The sequence below is a fragment of the Apodemus sylvaticus genome, chromosome 2 (genome assembly GCF_947179515.1).
Source record: "Apodemus sylvaticus chromosome 2, mApoSyl1.1, whole genome shotgun sequence".
Classification (NCBI taxonomy): Eukaryota; Metazoa; Chordata; class Mammalia; order Rodentia; family Muridae; genus Apodemus; species Apodemus sylvaticus.
In genome coordinates, this window is record NC_067473.1 from 74,749,629 (window position 1) to 74,769,694 (window position 20,066).

The 20,066-nt window shown below is 42.2% G+C and overlaps 1 pseudogene; it reads right to left on the reverse strand.

Annotated features, from left to right (window-relative positions):
• Window positions 1-13,158: 13,158 nt before the first annotated feature.
• On the reverse strand, window positions 13,159-13,312 carry LOC127677445 (60S ribosomal protein L39-like; annotated as a pseudogene).
• Between the last annotated feature and the right edge of the window lie 6,754 nt (window positions 13,313-20,066).

Below are 20,066 nucleotides of genomic sequence, written 5' to 3' on the forward strand. Positions count from 1 at the left end.
AGGGCAGCCTGGCTTTGGTATATGGGCTGATGCAAAGGATTTCAAGAAGATGAGGACAAATTCACAGTCATAACAAAAGCTTTAGCATACTATATCAGAAATAAATGAGCAAATACTGTAGAAAAAGGAGATAGAAAACTTAAGGGACAGAATTAAAAAGCTTCATATGGGAAATGCTTATAATTATATTAATACTTCTATTGATTACAAGTAAAGCACTTACAAATGTGTTGAAACAAGTCTGTGTACACGGGTGGGATTTGTGTTTTCAAAAGCACAGTTCTTGAGTCATTAAGGAACCAATGCATCTATCAATAACAGAAAATTGTATGTAAAATAAGCAAATGTTTGGAAATGAAATAGCATAATTCTAAATTAACCTCTGATCAACAAATTAATCTAAAAGAAAACTAGCTGGTTTTTAAGCCGATTGAAAGCCCAGTAGATACAATGGTGAGTAGATACAGGGAAACCATTCTAAAACCAAAATTGAAAGCAGCAGACATCTTTATTAGAAAACAAAGAAGGCCTCAGATCTGAAACACTGGCTTCCACCTTAGGAAAATGGGAAGATCATTTTTTTTAATCATCAAACACTACATGAATATGATGAGATCTTATACTGTAGCTCACTAATATGCATCATCATCACAGATTAAGAGTAAAATATAATAAGATAAAAAAATAGGGTAGAAAAATTCAGCCCATCCCAAGTAGAAGACAGGAAGTAATAAGTAGAAGACAGGAAGTAATAAGTAGTAGACAGGAAGTAATAAGTAGTAGACAGGAAGGAAGAAACAGTAGACAGGAAGGAAGAAGTAGTAGAGAGGAAATTTCCATGTAGGAGACGGTAAAGCAACTATCTCCTTTAGAGCCACAACCCTGTTAACCTTTACTGTGCCAAGCCAGGAAGACTCAATTTGCTGCTCAAAAGATACAGGTCACATGATTCCAGTTTCAGATGATCTGACCCCCTCACACAAATACATATGCAGGTAAAACACCAGTGCACATAAAATAAAAATAAGTAAATAATTTTTAAAAACACTTTTATGAGAGAGAGAGAGAGAGAGAGAGAGAGAGAGAGAGTGCTGTTGGTCTTAAATTCAATCAACACACACACACACACACACACACAGAGAGAGAGAGAGAGAGAGAGAGAGAGAGAGAGAGAGAGAGAGAGAAAGTATATTCATTTTGCCTTCAGGATGACACTTTCAAAGTACTGCTTCTGAATTATCATATAGTTATAAAACAACATTCAACACATAAGAAGAAGAGGAGGAAAAAGACATTAGCATTCATAGTTTTAAATCCAACTGAAGAAACACTTCATTCAGCAAACCTGGAAACACCCTCTTGCTGCTCCTCCAGCCCTCACTTGCCTGAGCCTTGGAGTCCATCATTGTCTTGATATTATGGAACTATTAATTAAATTATCTCATCAAACATGGTATTACTTAGGGATTTCTCTTTTTTCTTGGGTCAAATTGAGTAGGAATGTGTCCATAACATATGTGGTTTCAATATTATTGGCATCAATCTGTTTATAATTTTCTCTCATAAACATTAAGCATTTGTATCTTCACTTCCTTCCCCTCCTTCCCCCCCCACATCCCCCCTTTCCTTTCTTGGAACCTCACCAGGGGTGCGATGACCTTGTCTTTCTGAAAGCACTACCTTTGGTTTTGCTGATCTCATGATCTTTTCCAACTTCATAACTTTTGTCCTAATCTTTATCATTTCCCTATTTCCTGGATTCTATAGTTTTTTTCTTTACTTTTAACACTTTTCATATGATGAGTACTCAGATCTTTAATTTTCACCCTTTTCTCCTTGTAATATAAGTATTTAATGCCCAATTTATCTTCCAAGTGACACTTCAGCTGTGTTTTTTAACAACTTTTGACATTATCACAATTCCAATTTTTATTTCTTCTTTCACAAAAGAGTTACTTAGAAGAGTTTCAAGTTAACAAGAACATTGACATTTTTAGATATTCTTTGGTCCTTTATTTCAACCTTAAAATGTCTCTAATGTTACTAATACCTCAAAACTGCTTGACACTTATTTCATGGAAAACTATAAGGCCAATTATAAATATGTGTTAGAAAACATGCAAATTCTCCCTTTGTTGAATATCATGCTTACATTATGTCCTGCAAAATCTGTATTGTTCTCATGTCAAACATTCCATTTGAAATAATTATTGCATGAGATAACACACAATAGGATTATTCAGTATATGACTGAGTTATTTTTCTTTGTAAATACAAAAATGTTAACTCCTAAGCCTTGGAAATGTATTTTCTAAATTAATAATTTTATTTTTAGAGAAATGCTACAGTTTCCAGAGAATGAACACATAATAATAAAAAGTTCTCCTCTCCACTCTGTTCATATCTTTTCCTGTTTTTGTTCTATTGCATTAGTGTGGTATTTGTTACTGTTTATGAGCCAAGATTGGTACATCATATCGACTAGTGTCCGGACTACTTGTTCTGTACAATTCTGAGGGCCTTGACAAATGAGTAACTCCAGGAGCCCACCGCTGCAGTACAATACGCAATGTTTCCAGAGCCTCTAAACATCCTGGCTACATTGATTCCCTCCCTTCCCCTCTGAGCTCGCTCTGAGCACCACTCAGTCCTTGCAGCCTCTGTGGTTCTGTCTTTCACAGAAGGTTCTATAACTATTGTTCATACACTGTGTGGACAGACTCATTAAATATTTTGACCCTTTCATATCTTTTTGTCACGTGCTTCTTTGAGTGATTTCCCATTTGTAAGGACATACATACAGTTGTCTTCCATTCCTGCACCTACCGAAGAACGTCTTGATCCCATTTTTGACAACTCTACCAAAGCTACATCAGATGTTCTCAGTACTTTTGCGGGGTTAACATTTCAATTAATTTAGGCAGACATCAAAGACACTGCTCAGCCACACACGGCGAGCTTTGTAAAGAGCGGTCTCTTGGTGTTGCAAACTCATCTGTATTCCTGCCAACAGTGGATGAGAGTCCTTGTCAGTTCCGACCAATAGCGCTTCCTACTGCCAGTGTTGCCTTTTAAACTTTAGCCATGGTCTCCTGTGTACAGCCACAGCACACTGCTGCCAGAGTCCACAGATTTCTTGTGGCCTGTGCCTTGAGCCAGCTTCCATGTGCTGGTTTGATTTGCCACCTGTATATTTTCTTTGAGCTTTCTGCGCAGATATTTTAACTGGACTGTTCATTTTCTTGTTGTTGAATTTTAAGATTTCTTAGTGTAGTTTGGGTACAAAAATCTATTGAATTTCTATTTTTATATGTTGAGTGAAATATTAAAAAAAGTAGAACTGGCATGTTCCCATGCATGTGCCTTTAGCTCTGGTGGCCTGGTTGACCATGCACTGGAGAGTCACTGGCCTGGAGTTCCTGAAACATCTCCACCCAGCTCACTAGGTTCCTACTATGCCATCCCTGAGCTTCAAATCCCCCACAGCCTTTGTGGAGCACCTCAGGCAAACCCACGCTTGGCCGCCATACCTTTCTCTCTTGAACCCAGATAAGCTGCCACTACATGAAGGAAAAATGCAATGCAAACTTAGTTCAGAAACAATGGTAACTCAGTCTCTGGGTGCAACAACTAAAGCCTAATCTTGGAAACCTTATTAGAATCTGATCCCTCTGTGGCAGATCCACTAGGAAACTCTAGCAGCTATATCTTACCCCTCTGCTGTCCCGGTTCCAAAAGGAACTAACTCTGTCTGACTTCCTCTCTTCAACTGTCCATTCCTGCCTACTCGCCCAGTGATTGGCTCCTTTAGTCATTAGGGGATTGGTTCACAAGAACAGCACCAGGCCCATCTACAACATTTATAAATGTTTTTTTTTTCCTAGTTGCTCTTTTAATAGTGTCTTTTGCAGACCAGATCTTTTAAAAATTAAATTAAAATAATGTTAATTGACAGATGAATTTGTGGCTCTGGGGCCTTGGATACGTTAGAAGTTTTAAGTTGAATGAGGTCCATCTTCAATTGCTTCTTTCCTGGGTTGTGCTTTTGTGTTGCATGTTTAAAGGGCCTGCTGCTCTTGTGGAGGACTGGAGATCTGTTTCCAGAATCCACACCCTCCTGTAATTCCAGCTCCAGAGGAGCTCTCTTCTGGCACCATAGTTGTAGAACCTTCTGTGAAAGACAGAACCACAGAGGCAGTGAGGAGTCAGTGGTGCTCGGAGGTGGGACTGGGAGGGAGGGAATCAATGTAACCAGTATGTTTAGAGGCTCTGGAAACATTGTGTAAACACTCAGGTATAAACACACACATGGAACAAATCTCTTTCTTTGTATGTTCATCTTCGCTCTTATTGCTGTGCCAAGTTCACTCATTTCATTTGAAATATTTAATCTGCTATTCCTCTTCTCCAGTATATTTTCAACTTCAGGCATTATATGGTTTTTTTTTTTCCTACTAGAGGTTTTATTTATGCTTTACTTATGTCTCTACTTAACATTTTAACACTTGCTATGAATGTAATAACTATTTTTTTTTCTGCTAATTCTAACATCTGTGGCGTTCTGGTCACTTTGGCTCATGTTTCTCCCCATTATAGGTCATGTTTTCTTGACCCTTGCATGGCTCATCGTTGCTGTGAATTTTACCCTCTGACTGCTATGACTGCATCGCTCTCAGCAACCTCGAACTTGGCATGGAGTTCAGGTACTTGGGAGCCATTTCACCTTTTCAGTCTTGCTTCTTAAGGTTTTTAAATGGGACAACACTTAGTACTGGGCTTTCTTGTTTGTTTGTTTGTTTATCTTAGCTAGGGCGCAGGCCTTCTGAACACTCATCCAGGGAGATGTGAGGTTCCCATTCTGGTTGGTGGCATCCCTGCTGCTCAGTGTGGGGACTTGAGATGATTCTTCTCATTCTTTTGAAATTTCATTTCATTATTTTATGTGTAAAAGTGTTTGCCCTGCATCTATTTCTGTACACCATTTGCATGCCTTGTGCCCAAGGATGTCAAAAGACTTGTGAGCCACCATGTGGATGCTGGGAACCATGCCTGGGCTGTCTGCTAGAGCAGCCAGTGCTCTTAAACTTCGCCTCTGTTCTTCCCATCCTGTGAGAGGACTTATTCCCATTGGATATTTTCCTTGTGTGTGTGCACTGATATGTTTTCTCGTGAGCACCCGGGAAGGTCTTTGATATTCCATAAAGGCCCCAGATTCTTAATTTGTGCATTATAAAAATAAATGGATAAATAAATAAATAAATACGTGAAATTAAGAAAGTATTATTCTCCTTCATTTGGAAATAGAGCATTCTCTCTCTTTCACCCTCCTTTCCCTTTCTCCCCCCCCCCCCATTAATTAATGTTATATTTAAAATTTCCCCATCTCTCTATTTGTGTTAGCTCTCCATGCTGAGCTCTCTGCAGTTCCTGTGTGTGCACTTTTTCTTCTTATGATGACAATCAGATACCCAGTCCATAAAGTGTCAGGCCCTTGGCTGTGTTGTTTGCACAGCTTTCTCATGAAATGTAATGATGGAAAGAATGTACTCATGGCTTCTTTTAGATAAGGAAAGGGGTAGTCAAGACTCTTAATTACTTCCTCCGGATTATAGCTGGAGGGTGACAGCCATGTCTATTATTCATAGATGGCTTCAAGCCACCAGAGTGAAGCTGAGGTGCTCCCTAATTAAGCTGAGCCCTCTGTTACCTAAGAAGACATTCCCTTTGGATTGAGTATTCAGTGCCTGTGTTATCTCACTGGCCTTTCATCTATTATCTGAGGAGTTAACTATAGTAACTCCAGCTTATGCTGTCAACAAGTCATATTAGGAGGGTAAGTTAGAGTAAGTTAGTAACAACCAACTATCATCAAGCACAGACATCATCCTTTCCCTCGGAACCACAGTGGCTTATGACTCACCTTGGCCTAAGGGGATGGCAGAAATGATGCACTGTAGGTCTGGGTCTAGATGGTACACAAAGCTTTACAGGTTGTATTTCCCTTCTTGGGATCCATTATACCATGCTCCCTGCCCAAAAACAAAGTGAGTTAGGTCAGTGAATAGCAAGAGAGTCTGTGAGGGAGAGGGGGACATGAGGACGGGGGAAGAGAGACTGATTCAGCTGGCCCCTGGGCCATTCCATCTACTCCAACGTAGTCAAACAGGCATGGGAGTGAAGCTATCTTGGCTAGTCAACCCCTCAGAGGCCCCAGCATTCCTGACCCCAGGATCACACGAATGCAGGGCTCCACTGAGCCCAACCCAACCCCAGAATAATAAGAAATAAAATATTAATGTTCCAAGACCCTGGGATTTAGAAACCTTTATTATTGCAAATATAATTGAAATTTCAATCCCTCCTTTGCCCCCAGTACCAGTCTAGTAAACTCGGACTGATGTTTCAAGGTTAGTTCAATGGTTAGCTTTTCTAAGAACTCTTCTGATTTCCTACTCACTCACTACAGCCCTATCTTCCTGTCTCCTCTCCCAATTTCATATCTTTGTATTCTTTGCCCAAAGTCTGTAGAAATCCAGAGAACAGGGATTTGGTCAAATTTGCTTTGTTGTTGTGTGATCTTGCTATCAAATACAGTGTTCAGAAAGGGCTCTTGAATGCTGAACTCTAAGCATTCAGAATTTTGCCAGGATTGGTATATTCAGTAGAAACACAATTCCCTTATGGCCAGGCCTTGCTCTTCTGATGCCAGTGATTTGTGAGATCATTTCACAAACTGTAATGGGAATTAGGATGAATGAATAGAGCATACACAACTACCAAGTCCTTGGGTATTCTCGGAGCATACAACAATAGGTACGTAATGAGAGGAGGAGATTTCTGGGCTAGAAGGAACACACTTGGAATTAAAATGTGGCTCAGATTTCACAGAATGCATCGAACATGTGACTGGTTAGGCAATGATCGCAGTAGGCCCGTTGGTCCTCATCCAACGAGAGGTATTCTTGTCTTCTATTTCTCTTCTGCTGCCAGATGATAAACAGAATAGCTGAACTCCCAACTCATCAATTAATTAAATAACTTCTAAGATGCTACTTTGGGGTAGTAAACACGAGTATCTTAAGAGGGCCACCCTCTGAGGTTGGCCAGCTGGGAAAAGCCTGATATTCATGTCAAGGTGGGCCTACCATCGGAGATCTCTCTCCGGACAGAGGACGTAGATTTGGCAAATAGCAGGGAGAGGGATAAAGGGTTATCTCAACAACCACTGTAAGTGAAAGTGTGAGCTCAAGAAGCAGCTCCCAGGGGAAGATGGGACTGAGCATCTCTGAAATTTATTAGGGAAAAGAACCATCTAGAAACATCAGCCACGAAGCTCTGGCGTCCTTGTGTGTTCTCTCTACAGTGGGCACTTAGACTAGCATGCGTGGGATGGGCTAACACAGGCTTCTAAGTAATAGCCAGGGCCGCCCAGCTGCTCATTAATACGGGGTAGATGGAGTTGACAGAGGCACACCCATTTTCTTCTCCCAGGCTGGCTGTATTTATTAAGCGCCACTCCGCACTTTGGCTAAAGGAGGAGAAACTATTATGAACACAGGTTAGGCAGCAAATTACCTTCTCCCTTCCTTTCATTCTCAGCCTTGCAGCTATGATTCAGGCCATCAAAAGTCCATCTCCATCTTACAGAGAACTGACACATTCATTGTACTATGTCACTTCTCCGACTCTGCTGCCGTCATTTCAGCTAACCTTAATTTAAAATACTGTCAGCATCAGCTAGAATCCCTCACAAATGGAGCGCCTCATCACCATACTAATTGAACGAAAAAAAATGGTCCATGATTTAAATACCTATTGCTTCATCATTTCCCCAGTCGTTGGCTTCCATTTTGTCAGGCATGAAGTTGGTGATTAAACCCAAGGCATAATTATTAGCAACAGAAGCGCCTCTGTCCCATCTTGCAGTTTCCTGACCAGGTGCAAATGCACTGAGCATGCCTGTCAGTCTTATGAACAATCCCAGCAGAATAAGTGACTGATTTTCTCTTTATAATCATGGAGGCGCTTTACAGAAAATTGTCACACTAGACCTCTACTTCTGAAAGGCATAATGAGTGTTTCAGTGTGGTGAGAAGTTTAGGCTTTGAAAAGGGGTGTCACAGTTGGAACCAGGACGCTGGCGTCCTTTATTGATGCACCTACCACGGCCACCTCCCACTCCACTGCCTTGTTCTCTTGAGTGTTGTGAAACTGAGGGAGAGATTGTGACGCTGGGTGGGAGAGACAAGCTTACAAGGTCTAGCTTTGAATAGAGAGAAAATAGAAGTTTGTATGCGCATGGAGATAAATGTACCGAGGGGTGTTGGAGTGAGGAGCTCTTTAGGCAGAGGAGGGTAGTCTTGTGCCCAGGAGATAGAGAAAGCATGATTTAAAAAAAAACAAAAAAACCAACATCACAGATAGTAACAATTAAGCCCGATTTACTACAGATTTGAGCTATTCAGATTTGTAGCATCATTTGTGAAACATGTCTACCAAGCTACCAAGGAGACAAGATTAGCATTTGAGTTTCTAAAAGACCCTCTCAGAGCACTGCCCTCCCCCTACCATAGCTCTCTCACGGATCCAAAAACAGAGGCTCAGGCTTCCAGAAGTCTCATGTGTTTGGACTCAGCTCAGGTATCATCAGACTAACAATAGGCTCCACTTGCACGTCCTAAGTTCTGGCCACCTGCCCAAAACTAGAGTGGTCTGCCCTTGATGAGGACTTGCCCTCACAGCTCCTTCCAAAGCTTTGCACTATCAATAGTCATTTGTGTTAATATTAAGCTGACATGCAGAAAGTTTCTAAAATCCCAGACTGGGTGGGTGGTGGCCTCCCCCGGGTGCCTTGCTCCCGAGGACCTGTGGAAATAGCCATGGGTTTGGAGGTCAAACTCATGGTTCATTATCAAGACATGACATTTGTTTTCCTCTTCCCAACTGCTACATTTGCAGGTAGCTCTAGATTCCCTACAGATAATGAGGTACCTTCTATGCATTTACAAATAGAAAGCTACAGTAAACCTCTGGCTTTTGTTACAGCTTAGGGATTTTTAAGTCCTTGATGATGCTAATGTAAGCAAGTAGGCACAAAGACTGCCTGTAAAGCAGCAGGCTACTGCTGGGTGGAATCACATGAGCCTCCTAAATGAGACTGTAAATACATTAAGCAATGGATTTCTTTGCAAAGGACCAGGTGATGTTTGTAATGTAACATTAATACCATCCAGTCATTGGAAAACTATTTCTATAGTCTTAAGTTCAAGACCATCGGGTATAAAACTCCAGAAAACTTAAAGGAGATGAGTCCTTTATCTCATGTGCAATGGCTGGTGACCTTGACCAAGTCCCTCTATGTGTGTGATGGCCATTGACCGCAGGAGAGATTGTGACTCTAGGACTTTTCAGTTTTAAAAATTCTGTGAACTGACTTAGTGTGGAGCAGGACGCTGAGCACAGGGTGCCTGCCCCAGATGTGCATGTATACCTTGGGAAGGAGTGTAACTGATTATATTACGCTCAGGGATATCCTGGTACTTCCTCTTCCTAGGGAGATGCATTGGTCCAAGATGTTTGTTCATTTAAACTTGAAAACAGTAAGACAAGTGGCTTGTGTAAACTTTTCTATAGAGAAAGGTTTACTACAAGGCTGTGACCTCAGGAGATTTTTACAGTATGTATCTGGTATGTGCAACTTTCAATCTGTGAATACAATCTGTTTATTCTACAAGAATGCATTTCTTACTGGGCACCTCACTTCCAGAAGATCCTGCTATACCACTCCTGGGCATATACCCAGAAGACTCCCCACCATGTAATAAGGATACATGTTCTACTATGTTCATAGCAGCCCTATTTATAATTGCCAGATGTTGGAAAGAACCCAGGTATCCCTCAACAGAAGAGTGGATGCAAAAAATGTGGTATATCTACACAATGGAGTACTATTCAGCCATTAGAAACAACGAATTCATGAAATTCTTAGGCAAATGGATGGAGCTAGAGAATATCATACTCAGTGAGGTAACCCAGACTCAAAAGGTGAATCATGGTATGCACTCACTAATAAGTGGATATTAACCTAGAAAACTGGAATACCCAAAACATAATCCACACATCAAATGAGGTACAAGAAGAAAGGAGGAGTGGCCCCTGGTTCTGGAAAGACTCAGTGAAACAGTATTCAGCAAAACCAGAACGGGGAAGTGGGAAGGGGTGGGTGGGAGGACAGGGGAAGAGAAGGGGGCTTACGGGACTTTCGGGGAGTGGGGGGGCTAGAAAAGGGGAAATCATTTGAAATGTAAATAAATTATATCGAATAAAAAAATTAAAAAAAAATAATCTGAAAAAAAAAAGAATGCATTTCTTGTTATGGGGAAGGTGATTTTTCTCTTAAGCTTGAGAATATGGGGTGCGTTGGGGCCTTGCTGTTGGTCTCTCAGTGGATTATTGATGACAGCGCTCAGTTTGTTCTGATTTTATTTTTTAAATTGCTTTTTGTGTGTTTGTTTGCTTTTTGTTTTTTAAATCCAGGTTAGCCTGAAACCCATTGTGTTGTCTAAGCTGGGCTTGAGCTGATGGCAGTCCCCCTGTCTCAGTCCCCCAAGTTCTGAGATTATATGTACAGACCACCAAGTCTGGCTCTAGATGTGAGTTAAATAGGATATATTGTGCTTTGCAATGTTTTAAAATGAATATAGTCCCAAAAACATGATTTTGGAAGTTTTCAGGTCCATTCTATGAAGTCAGGGTGTCTCCTAAGCTCCTTCTTGGTCTCTGCTTCATTTGCTGTGGCATTGTAAGATTTTTTCATGACACATTATATACCATGTCAATACTGTGACTATTCACATGTTGCGGCTGTCAACAGTCTGAGATAGAGAGACGGGGGCATCTCCACTCGTCTTTTTGAGTAGTGTCTGTTCGATTGGCCGCTCATGGTGACATCTTCTTTTCAGGAGGCTATACAGCAGGAGTTGGGGGAAGTAGCTGTGACTCCCCAAGTCAGACAGCCCCTTCTTCCTCTGCCAGAAGCTTGAACCTCCATGGTTATGCAGAACTCAAGCTGCCCCAGCCCCTCTGCTGGCCTCAGTGGGGTTATTGTGCTCAGTCTCTAGCACTACCCGGTTCCTTCTCTCCCTCAGAGGAGACGGTGGGATGTGCCCACAGGGACCTCTGGCCTTCGGTGATCTGCAAAAGTGTTGAATCCCCCCCACACACACATTTCAGGGGACTGTCCAGTCTGCCTCTTTTATCTACTCTCAGGACCTAACACAACTCATGCTCACACAAAAGTATTCAGAGGAGACAGAGGCAGATAGACCCAGGGCACACAATGCAGAGAGAGACCACCAAATAGCAGGTACGGGCTGCATTTCTTTGTTTTATTTTGTTTCATAACATTGTCAAAACTCCATGGATTATTCTTTTCTTCTGTTTCCAAAGGCTGACCTTCCCTGTACTAAGCCTCTTACTTGGGGATGGACACACATGGGGCATTACAGACAGAGATCTTCCTCTCTCAGACTTTCAAAACTCTGTCAGGTCAGACATGCTGTTATGGAAACCATAAATTGATCTCAAACTAAGCTAAAACATGTCACTCTAATCTCAATGCATGCATAGCCATGACATTTGGTTCACTCAGTGCAAATGCCACTGAGATTGATGGCCAAGTATTTACTGAGAGCTTCCAATGTATTTGAAGACCTCACCAGAACACAGAATTTAGCAGCTTTCTCTACCAACAGACTGAGAGAGGGGCGGGGGAGAGAGAGAGAATTGAAATAATGTAAATCTTTCAGGTTTGTAAGGATTTTCTGAGGGGCATAAATATTGTTTCAACAGAAACCAAGACAGAAATGTAAGTAAAAATTTAAAATTCCTGATTATTAGAGAGATATTAGTTGATGACCCCAGAGCCACTCCTTGTAAGCATAAGGGCAGTATAGTGGAATTGTTGAGTGACTGCCAGGTGTCAATTTTTAACTTGGTCTGTTTTAAGGTTTCTCAGTGTGAGGTCAGGGTCATTAGACTGGTGTAATGCATCTCTTTAAGATTGATCACAGGACCTCAGGAAGCAGCTGCTGCCACTGGAAACCATCAGCAAATATATAAAGAGTCAGTTCATGAATGGTGTAGGTACAAATTAAAACAAATCTCATCAACCTTGCCAGGATTGCGGGAAAGCCAAGGGTTGGGAACATCTTAAACAACTTCAGGGTAGACGCTGCCATCAGGGCCACTTGGTGGCTTGTTCCTCTCAGGGCTATTGTCTCTGAGTCCAACCCATCTGTCTGCCCTGCAGATGGGGCATGGTTGAGAATCTGTGTCTCATCTGACGTGCTTTTCATTTTCACATCCATGGAAGCGTTTACTAATTGTTGTACTGCTTAGGGAACTGCCACTCCTTCTCCCCTCTGAGCTCAGAGGAGTCCTTGGCCTCCTCCCGTGCAGTGGGCTGCAGTGGGCTGCAGTGACTGCAGTGGGCTGGGAGCTAATCACCAGATATTCCCTTGGGGGTGGCAGGAGCAGTTACGTCTTCATCACAGCATCGCATTGCCACAGAAAAGAGCATGCTACGTGGCCAGCTATTTTCTCGTCGTTCCCACCGGCTGCTGGAATTCTGTCCAAAAATCTCATCCTGTAATTTTGAATTTGCTATTGATGTTATCTTTGATTTTACACTATTAAGTTATTAGAAAAATTTTCAATTAAAAAAAAAAACAAATAAGAAAAACATCTTTACCATACTTTACCCTCTTGGCAGCTTCTTGACCTATTCTTAGATGTCCAGGCTGATATGAATGGATTTCCTTTATATGTTGAAGGCATCAGCTATTGTATTACTGGACAAACACCCCAATTTAGACACAAGCAAGTCTCAAGGTTAAAAATGTTGAAATCCTGGGAAGGCTTGATCCTGCATTGTAGGGGAGTACCAGGACAGAGAAGTAGGAGGGGGTAGATCAGAGAATGGAGGGAGGGAAGAGGGCTTATGGGACTTTTAGGGAGGGGGAAACTGGGAAATGGAAAATCATTTGGAATGTAAGCAAAGAATATAGAAAATAAAAAAAAATGTTGAAATCCATCTGGTAGGACTGATGGATGACCACAATTCAATATAAACCCTCAGTCTTGCCATTGTGTGAATCCTTACAGACCCAGGTTCGTTCTCCTCCAGTATCTTCTCTGAGAGTTGTACCTGATTTTGTTACCAGTTTTCATCCAGATCCACTGAAGAATAGGACAATTTTGCTTTAGTTTCTTGGCCAAATCACTTGATTCTGAAAGTCTTGCGAGAAGACATGGTGAGAAGCCGGATCAGGTGTAAACCGCACGATGGCGGAGGAAAGGAGAGGCCCATCAGCTCCGGTTCTAATGAGGAAATCTGTTTCCCTTTGGTTTGCCCTCCTGGCTCTGATGTTTCCCTAGCCTGCAAAGACTAAAACATTAGAAGGGGCTGCCTGGAAATAGCATGGAACACTGTGGGTAGAGTTTTCCTGGATAGTCACAGCAGGCTAACAGCAGAGGTGTCTCAGAAAAGGAAATGTGTATCTGTAGCCACCCTCCACCATTGGTCTATCTAAGGTCCTCATAACCCCTTCCTTCCCTAGAAAGCTCAACCATCTTTTGGTAATTTCCCCAGCTAAAATGTCCATCTTCTAAGTCCCCTTCCAAGGGTCTTAGGCCTTTAATGGCATCACTGAGTTGCATCATAACCCGTGACCTGGCAATCCTCACATTGCTCAGTTTGTGAGAGAAATAAAATTCTTAATTATTTACGTTGCGGTGGGCTAGGTTTTTTGTTTTCTTCTTCCTGCTGCTGAGAGCCGGAAGGCAGCTCCAGTAAGCTGTTACCTAATGACATCAGCCCCATTCTAAGCCTTAAAAGATAATTATTTGTTACCGAGGGGGTTAGGCTGCACTGCACATCACGGGCGTCATCCTGAGCCTCCACCCACTTGATGCCATTACTACCCTTCAGTGGGACAAAGAATGACGTCTGCTGTATTACCAAGTGTCCCACAGCTTCCCTGGATCCTGGAAGCAGAGCCTGCAAGGAAGCGGGTGAATGAACAGGCATTCCTGTGTGCTGAGGGGCCAGGGGAAGGATGCTCTTGCTGTGGCTGAGTCTGCAGGGCAGCTCCTGTCTTTCATAGCTCTCTCTCCTAGTGTTTGTACCCCGCTGTAGCATTTAAAAGCGAATAGGACCAGTATGCATTTTCTTTAGTCAGTCACCATTGCTTCTTTTTTTGGAATTTACCACAACTCTTTTATTTTAAAAAAGAAAAATCAAAGATTTTTGATTTTTAAATCAAAGCTTTAAAAGCATTGGAAAATGTTTTACATTCTCCAAAGGATGCCTCTGCCGTCTTTGTATTTAATTATTTAGATGTTTGAAATTCAGTTTTAAACCTCAAAAAATTATTTGTATAAATAAAAATTTTCATTTGTGAACATTCAAATATTTCAGCAGCATAGATTAATATTGAGTACTATTGTTTATAAGAAATGATACATTTATTAATTTCTTAATATTTTCATTTCTCTCTTTTTTATTAGTAGTAAAACAGGCAATTTAACAAGCCATATAAACAGCACAGAGAGGACAAGGTTCCACCAGTGTGGCTGAGTCCACATGTATACTTTGGTTGCAGTTAGGACCCTGGGGTGGATGGAGCCTTGCATTAGTGGGGATGCTTTGTGGGGACTGCAGCTGGAGGAGGCATCCACCCCACCCAGGCTGCAGGGCAGGCTCTAGAAGGCCATTATGGCTTTCAATGACCAAGACATTGCAGAATATGTCCTATCCTCTGCACCACAAGAATAACATCTGTAGTCAGGTCTAGCCTATACCAAGTCTTAATAAAGCACACCATCTGTTGCCTCTCAAGTTAAAAGTATATTTTTATACACACATCTTCCAGACAAGGAGAGGGGCAGTTCATCACGTGCAGATGTCACTGTTGGGTCCTTAGTTTTACAAAGCAGCATGTCTGAAGGATTTTTCTACCAATTCTTCAAAATGCTTGTCCTCCTGTGGTCTCCCTGAGTGGAAACAGAAGTTTCTCCTCTGTGCTCTGATCCTCCTGTTTATGCTCTATCAAATGCATGTACGCTCTTGTCACTGATAAAATTAACAAAGATTTCTGTCTCTAAGCTTACCCCTCATGTCCAAAACCCATGCTAGGTACAAGAGCTAATACAATAATACTTAGTTCTATGGAGTGCCATTTGAAAGCATAACAATAACACTCCTGGGAAATTAGCAATCAAAGGCTAGACGGCGAGCCTCTGGCTATGCTTTTATTAAATAGAAAACAATAGAGACGTCAGAGTAATGATACAGATCAACACTCCGAGCATCTCACATCCACTTTACACTAACAAGGGGGGAACGCATGCCAAAGGAACATTACTCCTATCAGCATGCAGGAAGAGAACAGAGGATTGTAGAAAAGACAGTCTGCTGCATATTTATTTCAAAGACAAGACAGGTGGAAAGATATCTGCAGTTATCCTTTTACTCAGACATCAGAAAAACTTTGGAAAAAGTGGGTCTTTTATGCCCAGTAATGGTTTTTTTCCCAGGCAAGATGAGACCTTTTAGGGCCCTGGATGGCTCAGGAATTAGAAAGGGCACTTCAAATTGTGTCAATTTGTTTTATAAACTATGTTAGAAGCATGCCCTCAGGCCTTCCAAGTCCAAAACACATTTAGCTCAGTTCATGTAGAGAAAGTCTGGGAAGCAGGTTAGAAGCCGGCGTGCACGAGAACAAGAATTACCTGGGCTGCAAAGGTTTCTGGGGTCACGAAGCAGCTGAGCCTTCGTGGTCAGCTGGCAAGCGCTCTAGGTCATGACTCCACACGCTGTCTAGACTAGGCCTTATCAAGCTTTTTCCCACTTACAAAATGTCTTATTGCCCTAGAAATATGTAAATATCCCAGGTATTAAGTATATAAATGAGCATATAAATCAAGCATCGGTGAGAATAAGCCAAAGAGAAAGCTATTGGGTATACATTACAACTTTACCATTAATTAAAGCTGAAAGAAAATTTGAATACTATTGAGAGATGTTTCTTTTTTTCATAAATGATTAAATCTTGGCTGAGTATTTGATATTGCAGGGCATGGAGGTCTTCAATAGTTTTCAGAGTTGATTGATATTTTGGTTTTACAGCCATCAGTGCTTAGAATGCCACTTTGCATAAATACATAGTACAAAATGGAAGAGTGCAGTTTACAGCCACTTCGGAAACAGTCAGGAATGCTTTCCTAACCCCAAGCCAAACATGTTAGCATAACATAATGCAATCTAAAGTTAAATTAATTTAATACATGCTGAGGAATAACAATAAAGAAGTATTGAGAGTCTTTATTTTCTATAAGAGTAGGAAACCAAATATAAAGAAAAAACACTGCAGTCTGTAATGCACAATCGTCTTGAGTCTTGGCTGAGATGCTTCAGGCCATGTTCGCTGGCATTTTATGTCTCCGTAGCATGGCTCAGTGTAAGGTGTTCATGCTGTGTTTCCAAAAACCAAGGCTTTCATGAAGTCACGTGATACAACACAAGGGAGCACGGCTAGTAAGCCCTTGAGTCCATAGAGTATTTGCCTTTAAATTTATTTTAGTTGTTGCATGTTCAGAAATTGCCTTTTTGTGGAGCCCCCCCCCCACACACACACACACATTTGGTTACACTATATCACCATAGAACATGACCCACATTTTAAGAATCTGGGCTTTAGTATGAATGACTGCTGCCTCACTGAAGGTAAACCGGAAGGGATCAGGGACAGGAGGCACTGAGGATAAACTTGGCACGCAGCAGCTAACAAATACCAGGTACACTGGGAAACACACTCCCTTAGGTTATTGAAATAGTTACCGAGTCAGAATCTCTGGGCGAGGAGTTCCGAAGTCTCTATTTTTCATAAGGCTGCAGGAGGAGGCTGCTGCCGCCTGGTTTCAGGGCTGCAGGACACTGAGATCCTGCTCGCAGCAGCCCAGATCCTTTGCCAGAAGCCACACTGCAGAGCAGGTGCCAACCGCTGCTGTCAGGATGCCTGGTACAGGCACGGGAAATATGGAAACAGCGGTGCCCAGCAGCTGCTGTGGCTGCTTGGGGGCAGCAAGTTGCTCTCCACTCCCGCTGTGGGACCCTCAGCTAAAGAGGAAGAGATATGCTTTCCCGTAAGCAGCCGTTCCTACTATAGCACAGACCTCATAGGCTATGAGGCCAGGAGGATATGTGGCCTGAAGACTTTCTCTAAGGTGTTCTAGAGCAGGATCTACTGTCTCTAACGAGGACAAGCAGGTGAAGCCCCGAAGCCATCTGGTGCCAGCTTCATTTATTCCGCAGACTACTTACTAGGTTTGTGTTCAGGGCAGGCGTTGGACCTAGGCTCACTGGACCCAGTGTAAGAAATGTTCCCCAACGACTCCTCTCTGCCTTGGATGCAGTAGAAGGCAGCCCCGTGCCTCCCCCAACTGCTGCTTCTCAGCTTCTACAGGGAGTCTTGTTTTGACTGTAATATGTTTTTTGGTTTTTTTTTTTTTTTTTTTTTTTTTTTTTTTTTTTACGTCTAAAAATACTGCTAAGCATGTGTTTTAAGGAAGAAAGAAAAGCAGTTCTCTATGTTAGACACCATGCTAGGGACTTTATAAGCATTAACTCTGCCTGACAAGCAGCCTACAAAATGAATACGGGTATTCCCATTACATCAGGTGGAGTTTACTTATGCGCAATGGAATCAGGGTTCCAGCCTGGCCCGTTCACTGTAATCCTTATTGCATTTTTTTCTTGTTTTCATTTGACAGTGTGCTTAATTCTACTTATTTAATGACCTGCTCATCACTTGCTTCTTTCTACCTTTCAACACACACACACACACCTTGAAATAGTCTAGGTTTGCCTCTGTGGTAATGCTTCTCAGATATTCAATTTGATTATACTGCTTAAGCCTAAAAACTAGGGTATATTCATCATGGAGAGAGGGTCCTCCCCCTCTGGTTTGTGAATACATTTATCTGAAGCAACAGCAGCAGGGTGAAATATTTGGAATTGAGACTGGCCCAGAAAAGCTGGGACAAATAAATGATTGCTGCAAACTGTCAGTGTAAAAAATATTGAAAAGATTGTTGCCAGTGATCATTGCTGGCTGCTTAAACTGCAAAAACACAGTTCCTCTCTTATATATATATATATCCCTTAAGGAAAGCATATATGTGCTTATCTGCTCCCCTCCCCCATCAATGAGAAAGGGTCAATTAACCACCAGAAAGAATGGAGCAGGGCTGATAGGGACACAGAGGGGCCAAGGGCACACTGGCCATTTATTTCTTCCAGAACCTTCATAAAGAGGACAAGGCATCCGCAGAGGCGGCAGGACAGGACAGCGGGTGATGGACGGCAGACACTGACCCAGGAGGGGAACTGCAGACACTGAAATCAAATAGAGTTTCTTATGAAGCAAAACAGTGAGGAAATGAATGGCTGTCCCCAAACAAAGCAGTGATCTGGTGGCTGCTGTCAAGAAAAAGCCCCTCCCCCTAGCCCCCAGGCAAAGCAGAAAATCCAATAGGAAATTTTTATCATCTAATGGCAGGAAGGGACCATTAGTATCCCAAAGCCAAGAGGACAGCCAAGCAGAAATTCTCCCTTTATTTGTTATTAACTCTTCAAAGTGCTAAATCTGCTTAAAGGAGTAAGGGAAAAAAGAGTTCTCTGTGCTCTAAAGGGAGTGAGTAGCTCTTTGTGGCTTATCAAGATCTACCAGGCTCAGAGAGATTCGGAAAATTAGCATCCCTAGAAACTGCTCTAGCAAGGAGGCAAAATGGGCAGTTTAATTACATAGGCGTGTGTGCCCTTATTTCTCAATTAATGGGTCTGCAAATAGCTCGGAGGAGAATAATTCAGTCGCCTAACATCCTAGCAGGAAACTCTAAGGCCCTTAGTGCTGACATTATTTTTTTAAATAAATGTAAATTGTGCCTATTGTTTCTGAACTAGAAAATCACCCCCTATACAGATGGGCCTCTGGAAGACAGGGGGCAGAGCAGTACTCAGTGTGGTCTCTCTAGGAGGCTGGTTTCAGAAGTGCTTGCAACATTCTGGAGAATCCAGGGTCTTAGGAGATCTCTCATGCACAACGGGCATTCGGGAAAATAGGGCGGGCATGATACGATGCGTTGGAGAAATAGCAGTGAGAGTTGCTTACCCATCTTCCCGCGCGCGCGGGGTGTGAAGTGGAGACATGCGACGGTGCGACGGACCCTGCTGTGGCTTCTCTGGCAGGTTCTCCCTGAAGATGCAAAATCGCCGCTACTAGTTAGATGAGAGATCTGCTTAAGATTTTAATATTGCTCCTATTTTCACTTAAAACACTAAGGTGAAAAGTTCCATTTCACTTCTTGGAAAAAGAAACAAACTGGTTTATTTGATTGGATAATTGGAGGCAGAGTCCTGAAGCAGTAGGCTAGCAACCATGATTGTCTTCTTCTCATATTTTCATAAGAGCCAGACCATGCTGTACGATTGAGTGATCCTGACAGAGTTAATGTTGCTCTCATTTTAGATTCAATAACCACCCTGTTTGACCAAGTTATCACCAAGATCCAATGATGGGCTGTAGCCCTCCTTGTTTATGTGATTCACTGTCTGACTGTAAGAACAGAGGCCTACTCTCTGAAAACACTAATCAGAACACAAACTCTCAGAGGCATATGATAGAGTCTGACGTTTCTTTCACAACGGGCTTTAGGAAAGCAAACTTCATTAGACCGATGCGAGGGGTCAGCTGCCTTTTCAGCTCCCGTGCAACCTTGGCTCTGAGGGCTGTGAGTGAACAGAACGTCAGATTCTGCAGTAAGACGACTTCTTGGCCGTGGCCACACTCTACACGGCTCCCTGCCTCTGAGGAGTTCCTCTCTTGGCTTGGATTCTACTGGCCAACATATTGAAGTTAGATGCTATCTATAGCTTGAGACGAAGAAGCCATATGCAGGCCACTCCCAGCCCTCCGGGCATGAGGCTTTTAAAGCTCATTTGACAG